Source organism: Bactrocera neohumeralis, unplaced genomic scaffold (genome assembly GCF_024586455.1).
Source record: "Bactrocera neohumeralis isolate Rockhampton unplaced genomic scaffold, APGP_CSIRO_Bneo_wtdbg2-racon-allhic-juicebox.fasta_v2 cluster10, whole genome shotgun sequence".
Lineage (NCBI taxonomy): Eukaryota > Metazoa > Arthropoda > Insecta > Diptera > Tephritidae > Bactrocera > Bactrocera neohumeralis.
In genome coordinates, this window is record NW_026089623.1 from 15191919 (window position 1) to 15202353 (window position 10435).

Genomic DNA, 10435 nt, shown 5'->3' on the forward strand with positions numbered 1-10435 from the left:
TAAAATAAAATAGGAACCAATGAGCAGCGGAATAAAAACTTCTTAATACAATACGCTTGTGATTGAAAATAAATGACGACAATGAAATCTCGATTATCACTTTATCATGTGAGAGTAAAAAATGTTCGGTGACACCCGAACTTAGCGCTTCCTTACTTGTTTCATTTTCCAGTTTTTCACAGTTATTTCGATTGTTTCAAACTGAGCTTATCAGCCCTGCCCCACAGCATTCACAAATTTCCACCTGGATGGAAATCACATATTTGATGCTCATACTTTCACATTCACATTATTTATTGTGAATCGAATCCGAGTTCTTTGTTGGCAGGAATGAAAAGTAAATGGCAAAATGTTAAAATGAGAAATTATTTTCTTATAAGACAATTCTTTTATATATCCTTTGATATTTGTAGGTGCACTCATGACCTTTTAAATTACTTATTTATTGGTATAAGGCTGAATTTTTTACATTATACATTTTACTTACATTATACATTAGTACCTCAAAAATCATGCATCGTCTAACTGAAAGGAAATATTCAACAACAGCTGTCAGGAATTTTAAGAATGCTAGAGGCATTCCTCAGATGTCTGTTACGCCTAATTTCCATAATTTTACGCCTTCTTTGCTTCACAACAAGCAATTGAAAAATAAATGGCATTTCACAATATTTATAAATTTTCAATAAAATCCTCTCAGATGTTTGTCAGCTGTTTAGAATGAGGAAACAATGGGAAAATATCGATAACAAAATTCTGTGAAATTGGGAGTACGAATTCACTACAGGAAATTTTTAAAATCACACATTGTGAAATTGAAAGGTGAAACTGGGAGCACGGCTGTTTATGGTATATGGCCGAAAATCATCTCAAGTTAGCCATATTAAAACATTTAAAATGTTGTTTTGAAATGTTTGCGTATTTGTAACACGATGAAGACATTACGGCAACCATAGATGCAAAAATCATAGGTAAACTTCTGACCAATCAGCCAAAGCCGAATTTCTATGATTTATTTAAAATTTTAAAAAGTTATTAAATAAATTGACTTGCAAATGCACAAATTGTGTGAATATTCAGCATTCCTAAATTGATGAATTTAGTATTGCAATTTATACAAAGTATAACTATATAAATTGTTTACAAACCATATACATTGCTGCCAACTCAGTGGGTTTACTCACTAAACTAGTGGTTTTACTTTCCTCTAGTGGGCAAAAAACTTTTTTAGTGGCTGGTGTTTTTTTTAGTGGTAAATACCATCTGACGGTAAATACAAAAATTAATAATATATATTATTATATGTATATTCTTTTCACAATTGCTTCCCCATAAGATATTTTAGTTCTGTTTCAAGCTTTTAAAGAGCTACGAATAAGACAAATAAAGATAGCCTGTTATATATCAAGGGGGGGAGCCTTTTTAACGGCTACATTCTACTATACTCAATTGTTTGATATACTTATACGTTCTCTTTCATCTTGTTCGCTCTTTTCTTTTCTTCGTAACAATCTTCATTTTAAATCTTTTTAAAGTGAAAATTTACTTGTAATGTACTCCATCATTAATATACTCATATAACAATGTTTAGTAAACGACGGTTGCTTCTCTAAAATTTAGAGATTTCTTGGCTCAAAGACCCTATTTTAAAAGATTATTGCTACAAGTTGTAGAAGATAATGACGGCACAAAGTAGCAAAGTGTAGGTTATAAATATTTACTACTACATTGTATGATTAGTAGTCATGAAAGAATTAAAAGTCGTGCATATTCTATATTATTCCTCCTTTGAAGTTGGTCGCCTTGTCGTGGCGAAGGGGCTTAAGTAAGAGTAAAGTTTGCATCCCAAAGGAAACGCACTCTAATCTTACGAACTAAGAGAGACACTTCATAATTCCCACAATAGTGATATGGATGAATAAACCCTAGGTTTTACGCTCATCTCCTATTGTGGAAGTATGAGGACACCCGAACCAACACCACCCTAGGCCAAGGTGTCGAACATAAGACATCGCATCTTGAGCGTACTCGTGCATGTGGCGCGGGCTTCCGATGTAAGTGGCCGGTAAAATTGTCATTCTTCCTACATTGTTTTCATTGCCGTCAGCATTGATTGCATCGCGAAGATGAATGTACTCTTCAGATCGAAGCTGCTGTTGGTTAAGACGGATGTATGTCTTTCAGTCTCAATTTTGCCGTACATGTCCACTGCATACTGATGAAAGAGCCGTTGACACAACAAAATGTGATTTACTTCACCTTCACGGATCATGAGTCTGTATGCATAATAATTCATGGCACTGACTTTTTTGTGTGTATCAGCACCTGGAAGTACATATGATAAAAAATACATTTATATATTGAACATATAAAATATTTTATTTTGTATAATCTAATTACCTGTTGTTGGATTAACCATTTTGATATTAAAATGGTACCCATCTTCTCCCTGCCAGAAAATTAATGGGTATTGTAAAGCATCATAAGCTCTATGCGTTTCATATACACGTTTCAATTCATTGTTCCGGCGATGAAGTACAATATCTCTTGATTGCAAATTCTCCCCAACAACGACAATAGCCACTTCATCTATTGTCGGTGAATTAAACCTCCTTGCATGCTCTCCAGCAGGTGTTTTGTCGGCTCTTATTACAATATTATGGCTGTCTGATGGCATCCGATCCAGTGCCATTTTGAACATCTTCACTAATTCATTATTCTCGTGAAGAAATGTTTGCAGTTGTTGGACAATGATTCGCTTGACGGTTGGATTGTGGTCATATCACAAGTGTATCAACTTCCACATCTTGATTGCCCATAAAATAAATTTGCAAAAGTTTATGATCTGCATGTGGCACTGGCAGCATTGCTCCCAGTAGGTGATGAATTTGTCCTTGTATCTGTAATTGTTTAAGAACTGGTTAAATTAATTGTGATACAAATACGAATTAGAATTTCACTAAAACAATTATGGTATACTACCTTGAAAGTAGGCATGAACCCGTCTTGTACTATATGCGTTGCACCAAACGATGTCATTTGGAAGCAATTATTATATTTTTGGATGTTAGCCAAGAAGTGTTTAGACTCACTTTCCATTCCATTAACTAATGAGTGTAACGGTTCAGGTGGTGGAACCAATTGAGGCAATTGTACATTGCCACCAGCACAACATAATCCTGCAGGTTCACTACTGTACTTTAATGCTTTGCTATGTTGACAAATGATTGACATTTCTCCAATCGTCACAGATTTGTCGGCACTATAATCAAATTCCGGATCGTAGGAAAATGCTCCTCGTTCGAGGTTTACAGGAGCATTGCGTCTGCGGAATCGATTAAATTCGTTATCCCGTGCTCGCTGCTGTTGTGATCGATGTACACGAATTCGTTCCATTCTCCCCCTATCCACTTGATAGTTATTTACTCTTGAACGTAATTCTCCCATACTTGTACGACTGTTATCATTATCAGCATCTCGCTGGTCATTAGTGCGGTTGGAGCGTAAAGTAGCAGCGAGAAGAAAATCACTTTTAGCAGTATTTCAATATTTCTCCAATTAAATGTTTCTTTTTTTTAACATGAGATGACAAAACCAAGGATGTTAAAGTAGGAGCGCAGCAAAAAGTCTCTAAATTTATGGACAAAACAATGTAACGTTCGGATACACGTGCTTTTTACATGAGATGACAAAACAATGGAACGTTCGGATACACTTATTACTTTCTTATTTCTCCAATTAAATGTTTCTTTTTTTTAACATGAGATGACAAAACCAAGGATGTTAAAGTAGGAGCGCTGCAAAAAGTCTCTAAATGTATGTACAAAACAATGTAACGTTCGGATACACTTATTACAGGGCATCTCGACAGGATAGAATTTATAGAATACTAACTATTATTGCCATTGCCAAATCTGTATGTGGGCATTTGCTATCATGATATAATCATTTGCGCAAAAGCGTAGGGTAGGTAGGTTCGAGATGATGTAGCGTATGCTTTGAGCTCTTGAAAAATTTATTTTATCATTTGCGAAATGCCGTCGGGTAGGTAGCTGATGTAGGGCACGTTTTGAGCTCTTGAACTCCTTAATCCTTTTGTGTGGAACATAAAAAAAGGATAAATATCCTTTTGTTTACAAATGTATTTTTGGAAAAAATAAAAAAATAACAAAGGATAAAGATCTAAATTTTTGGACTACTATATAATAATTGTGGCATAACTTTTATATACCAATTAACATAATAAATTTAAAATGAGAAATGATATTTTGATTTATGCTTGTATAAGTTTATTAAATTTAAGACTTCCCAACCCAATTTGCATAATATTTCTACAAATTAAAAATAATATACTAAATATTAAATGTTATTTTGAAAATGTACTTTATTTTTATAATATAACACAACCGTCTTAACTCGCTCTTCTAACTTTCATATTACCGAAATCAAAATGCCGTCGGCATATGTGGAAATGGAATATGTTGCCTCATCGAAATTTTCATATAAATGAAAACTGCGTGTTTAAACTGCTGAAGAGACAGCTTCTAGCTTACGATATATGGCAAACTATGTAGTATTCTATATCTAGTAAGCAATTAGCAATGTGGAGTCTGCACAGGCAGAGATGCCCCGTTATTATAATAAAAGTTTTTTTGAGAGTTGGTAACACTGTAAGGTTGGCACCATCAAACATGTCAACACATTAATTATATTTGTATTTTGAAATTAAAATAATAAAATTTAAAATGAGAAATGATATTTTGATTTATGCTTGTATAAGTTTATTAAGTTTAAGACTTCACAACCCAATTTCCATAATATTTCTATAAATTAACAATATTAAGCTAAATATTAAATGTTATTTTGAAAATATACTTTATTTTTATAATATAACACAACCGTCTTAACTCGCTCTTCTAATTTTCATATTACCGAAATTAAAATGCCGTCGGCATATGTGGAAATGGAATATGTTGCCTCTTAGAAATTTTCATATAAATGAAATTGCGCTGTTAAACTGCTGAAGAGACAGCTTCTAGCTTACCTTATATGGCAAACTATGTAGTATTCTATATCTAGTAAGCAATGAGCCATGTGGAGTTTGCACAGGCAGAGATGCCCCGTTATTATAATAAAAGTAGTTTTGAGAGTTGGTAACACTGTAAGGTGGGCACCGTCAAACATGTCAACACATTAATTATATTTATATATTTTGAAATTTGAAATTGAAATTTAAATACACGATGTTATGAGCAAAGTTGATATTATGTTGTCGATTCAAAAGTCTTGTTTTAATGCGTTCTTCAATTCGAGTGGAACTGAGAGTACAAATACCGTCAAATGTTTGACAGCAAGTAAGTGGTCAACTTTTATATGGGAAAATGGAATTGTTGTTTTACTCTATCTTACTCGTAATTTTTCTTTATTTGCTCACCGTTTAGAACTACCCTGGTCTACGACAAACATTTTAAAACCAAAGTCAGCTCAGTCAGCCCAGCCGTTCTCGAGTTTTAATCAGACTAACGAACAACAATTCATTTTTATTTATATAGATATTATATATTATATAATCTTACTATATAATATTACTTATTTGTTTATTAAATTAAATCTACATGAATGGATAGAGGAATTTTTGGGAAAAAAGGCATTTCAGCGAATTTCCTTATTATCACATGGCAGCGCTCCATTTCGTCGTAATTTTTAGCACACACGTGATGTTCACTACGAGTGTAAAATGTAATTTTTAAAATAAAGATTTCTTCGGTAAAAATACTGCTAAAAGTGTAAAATGTGGATTTATTTAAAAGTTTATAGTTTAGTTTAATTAATTTGAGATGAAAAATGTGAGTAAAGTGTGTTTAATGTGGTAAAATAGCTTGTTGAAATGTTCGAATTTTGGGAATTTTTGAACTTTAAGGTCGAATATCTCGTAAGCTAAGCGCTTGCGGTACCTATAACCCCACATATTTTTTAATCAAGAGGACTTCCTCTTTCCAACGGTACCTTCAAATCGCGGCGCCAAAGAAATCGGAATTGTGCCGTAGTGCCTTTGCCAGAATACCATTCAATACGACGAGACGACGAGTCCGTCGGTGGAATGCATGAAAAAAAGAGCGATTTACCAATACCTGAAGATAATAAAACAAAACTTCACGAAAATATTGATGACATTTACAAAAAAGTCGGAGAACAATTTCTCACGGTGCTGGACTGTATCTACTTCAAAGCAAGATTAATCGCAGTTGTGTACGGAACGCACATTCGAAATTTCTTCATGAAAGCGGTAGAACGTTAACAAATTGGTGAGTAATTTGCATATCTTGCTTGAGTGAGTGCCAGCTGGAGCGCAGCAGACATTCAAGACAAAAAATAAATAAATTTGTAGAACTAACTGTTTAATTTTATAAGCTGTAATCACAACTTTTTTTGTATTGGTTTCTAGAAAGATTTCTTTATATTAAGAACTACCATAAAAGAGCTTGGTTACTAAATATTGCTTAAGAAGCATATATTTTTCTATCTATGTACATATACATATGTTCAACAAACTAATTTCTACACTCTCGCAACAAAGTTGCTAAGGAGAGTATTATAGTTTTGTTCACATAACGGTTGTTTGTAAGTCCTAAAACTAAAAGAGTCAGATATAGGGCTATATATACCAAAGTGATCAGGGTGACGAGTAGAATTGAAATCCGGATGTCTGTCTGCCCGTCCGTCCGTCTGTCCGTCCGTCCGTCCGTGCAAGCTGTAACTTGAGTAAAAATTGAGGTATCATGATGAAACTTGGTACATGTATTTCTTGTCTCCATAAGAAGGTTAAGTTCGAAGATGGGCAAAATCGGCCCACTGCCACGCCCACAAAATGGCGGAAACCGAAAACCTATAAAGTGTCATAACTAAGCCATAAATAAAGATATTAAAGTGAAATTTGGCACAAACGATCGCATTAGAGAGGGGCATATTTGGAAGTACTTTCTTGGAAAAGTGGGCGTGGCCCCGCCCCCTACTAAGTTTTTTGTACATATCTCAGAAACTACTATAGCTATGTCAACCAAACTCTACAGAGTCGTTTCCTTCAGTTATTTCCATATACAGTTCAAAAATGGAAGAAATCGGTTAATAACCACGCCCACCTCCCATACAAAGGTTATGTTGAAAATCACTAAAAGTGCGTTAACCGACTAACAAAAAACGTCAGGAACACAAAATTTTACGGATGAAATGGCAGAAGGAAGCTGCACCCAGGCTTTTTTTAAAAATTGAAAATGGGCGTGGCTTCGCCCACCTATGGACCAAAAACCATATCTCAGGAACTACTAGACCGTTTTCAATGAAATTCGGTATATAATATTTTCTTAACACCCTGATGACATGTACGAAATATGGGTGAAATCGGTTTACAACCACGCCTTCTTCCAATATAACGCTATTTTGAATTCCACCTGATGCCTTCTCTGTATAATATATACAATAGGAACCAATGACAGCGGAATAAAACTTTACACAAATACGGTATTTGAAAAATATGTAAATGACGGATAATGAAATCTCGATTATCACTTTATCATGCGAGAGTATAAAATGTTCGGTGACACCCGAACTTAGCGCTTCCTTACTTGTTTCATTTCAGTTTTTCACAGTTATTTCGATTGTTTCAAAACTGAGCTTATCAGCCGTGCTCCCAATTTCACATTCACAAATTTCCTTGTGAATTCGGTTTGAAATCACATATTTGATGCTCATACTTTCACATTCACATTATTTATTGTGAATCGAATCCGAGTTCTTTGTTGGCAGTGAAATGAAAAGTAAATGGCAAAATGTGTTAAAATGAGAAATTATTTTCTATAAGACAATTTTTTTATATATCCTTTGATATTTGTAGGTGCTACTCATGACCTTTTTAAATTACTTATTTATTGGTATATACGAATTTTTTACATTATACATTTTACTTACATTATACATTATACTCAAAAAAATCATGCATCGCTCAATCCGAAAGGAAATATTCAACAACAGCTGTCAGAAATTTTAAGAATGCTAGAGGCATTCCTCAGATGTCTGTTACGCCTAATTTCCATAATTTTACGCCTTCTTTTGGCTTCACAACAAGCAATTGAAAAAATAAATGGCATTTTACAATATTTATAAATTTTCAATAAAATCCTCTCAGATGCTTGTCAGCTGTTTAGAATGAGGAAACAATGGGAAAATATCGATAACAAAATTTGTGAAATTGGGAGCACACGAATTCACTTTCACAGGAAATTTTTAAAATCACATTGTGAAATTGAAAGGTGAAACTGGGAGCACGGCTGTTTATGGTATATGGCCGAAAATCATCTCAAGCAGCCATATTAAAACATTTAAATGTTGTTTGAAATGTTTGCGTGTTTGTAACACGTGATGAAGACATTACGGCAACCATAGATGCAAAAATCATAGGTAAAACTTGACCAATCAGCCAAAGCCGAATTTCTATGATTTATTTAAAATTTTAAAAGTTATTAAATAAATTGACTTGCAAATGCACAAATTGTGTGAATATTAAGCATTCCTAAATTGATGAATTTAGTATTGCAATTTATACAAAGTATAACTATATAAATTGTTTACAAACCATATACATTGCTGCCAACTCAGTGGGTTTACCACTAAAACTAGTGGTTTTACTTTCCCTCTAGTGGGCAAAAAACTTTTTTAGTGGCTGGTGTTTTTTTTAGTGGTAAATACCATCTGACGGTAAATACAAAAAATTAATAATATATATTATATATGTATATTCTTCACAATTGCTTCCCCCATAAGATATTTTAGTTCTGTTTCAAGCTTTTAAAGAGCTACGAATAAGACAAATAAAGATAGCCTGTTATATATCAAGGGGGGGAGCCTTTTTAACGGCTACATTCTACTATACTCAATTGTTTGATATACTTATACGTTCTCTTTCATCTTGTTCGCTCTTTCTTTCTTCGTAACAATCTTCATTTTTTAAATCTTTTAAAGTGAAAATTTACTTGTAATGTACTCCATCATTAATATACTCATATAACAATGTTTAGTAAACGACAGTATTCTCTAAAATTTAGAGATTTCTGGCTCAAAGACCCTATTTTAAAAGATTGGTTACAAGTTGTAGAAGATAATGACGGCAATAAAGTAACTCTAATCTTACGAACTAAGAGAGACACTTCATAATTCCCACAATAGTGATATGGATGAATAAACCCTAGGTTTTACGCTCATCTCCTATTGTGGAAGTATGAGGACACCCGAACCAACACCACCCTAGGCCAAGGTGTCGAGGTACCCGTGCCGAGGGCTGAATGGTCAGCGGGGGGTAATAAATAGCTGATCGCGAACGGTCCCCTCCGATGCCCGGGGGGTCGGAGGTAAAAAAGCCTTCTCTCCGCATACCGGCTCTGCGGACGAGTGACTACCCTTTCCGGACTACTCGTGGGACCAAACATGAACGCAAACAATACAAAAACAACAACAACAACAACACCAACTACAACAACCAAATTGACGACAACAGCAACGACTAAGGACATGAGCTATCGGAATCCTATAACGGAATCCGATGAGGACGAACTACTTGCCTCCAGCCAGGAGACGAGTAAGAGTACTACCGAACATACCAAACAAAGTATACCGGTAGATACAGCAGTGAAAACCACAGAGGTAAGGGACGAAGCGTCCACCTCCAAGGCTGCCATGAGCACCAACCAAAGTGCACTGGCGGCTAAAAGTGAGAACAAAAAGAAGCGCAAGAAATCCCAAAATCAGCTGAGGAAAAACCGGTACCAGAGGGCGGTCTTCATACTAGGGAAGATAGCCAAAGACCAGGCAGCCGGTACCCCAGTTGATGAGGCTGAAACAAAGCGCCTCAAATCCATCGTAGAGGAATATGAAGGCTACCTGAAAAGGAAGCAATCACAACCTCAAGTAGAGAACAAACTAGAGAGCACTTCTCAAAAGAGAAATCGCTCCATCACAGAGGTACCCGGAACTCAGCCCAAAAAACCGAGGCGGAGTGAAGGAGAACACAGCAGCACAACAACGGCAAGGCATTTCTGCGATGTAGCCAGGGATAGCCTGCAGGTGGCCATTATAGATGGAAATTCCTCCTCTCCGGGCACAATACAGGAGAGATGGGTGGAGATCGACGTCAGATTGTCGAGTATGGTGCTAAGCTATGTACTCGACAATCCTGCGGGTCCTCACCCGGAGTTTGACTCCTCTGAGACCCTCAGGGGCTACAGGGTCATCAAATGCGCGGACCAGGCCTCGCTAGATTTCCTGACGGGTAGTGTTGCTATAATTAGCAACGCCTTCGTAGGCCTCCAATTGAGGCTTATACCCGCCAGGGACATTCCAAAGAGACCTCGTGCTCGCATTTGGTTACCCCCTCTAGAGGAGCCAG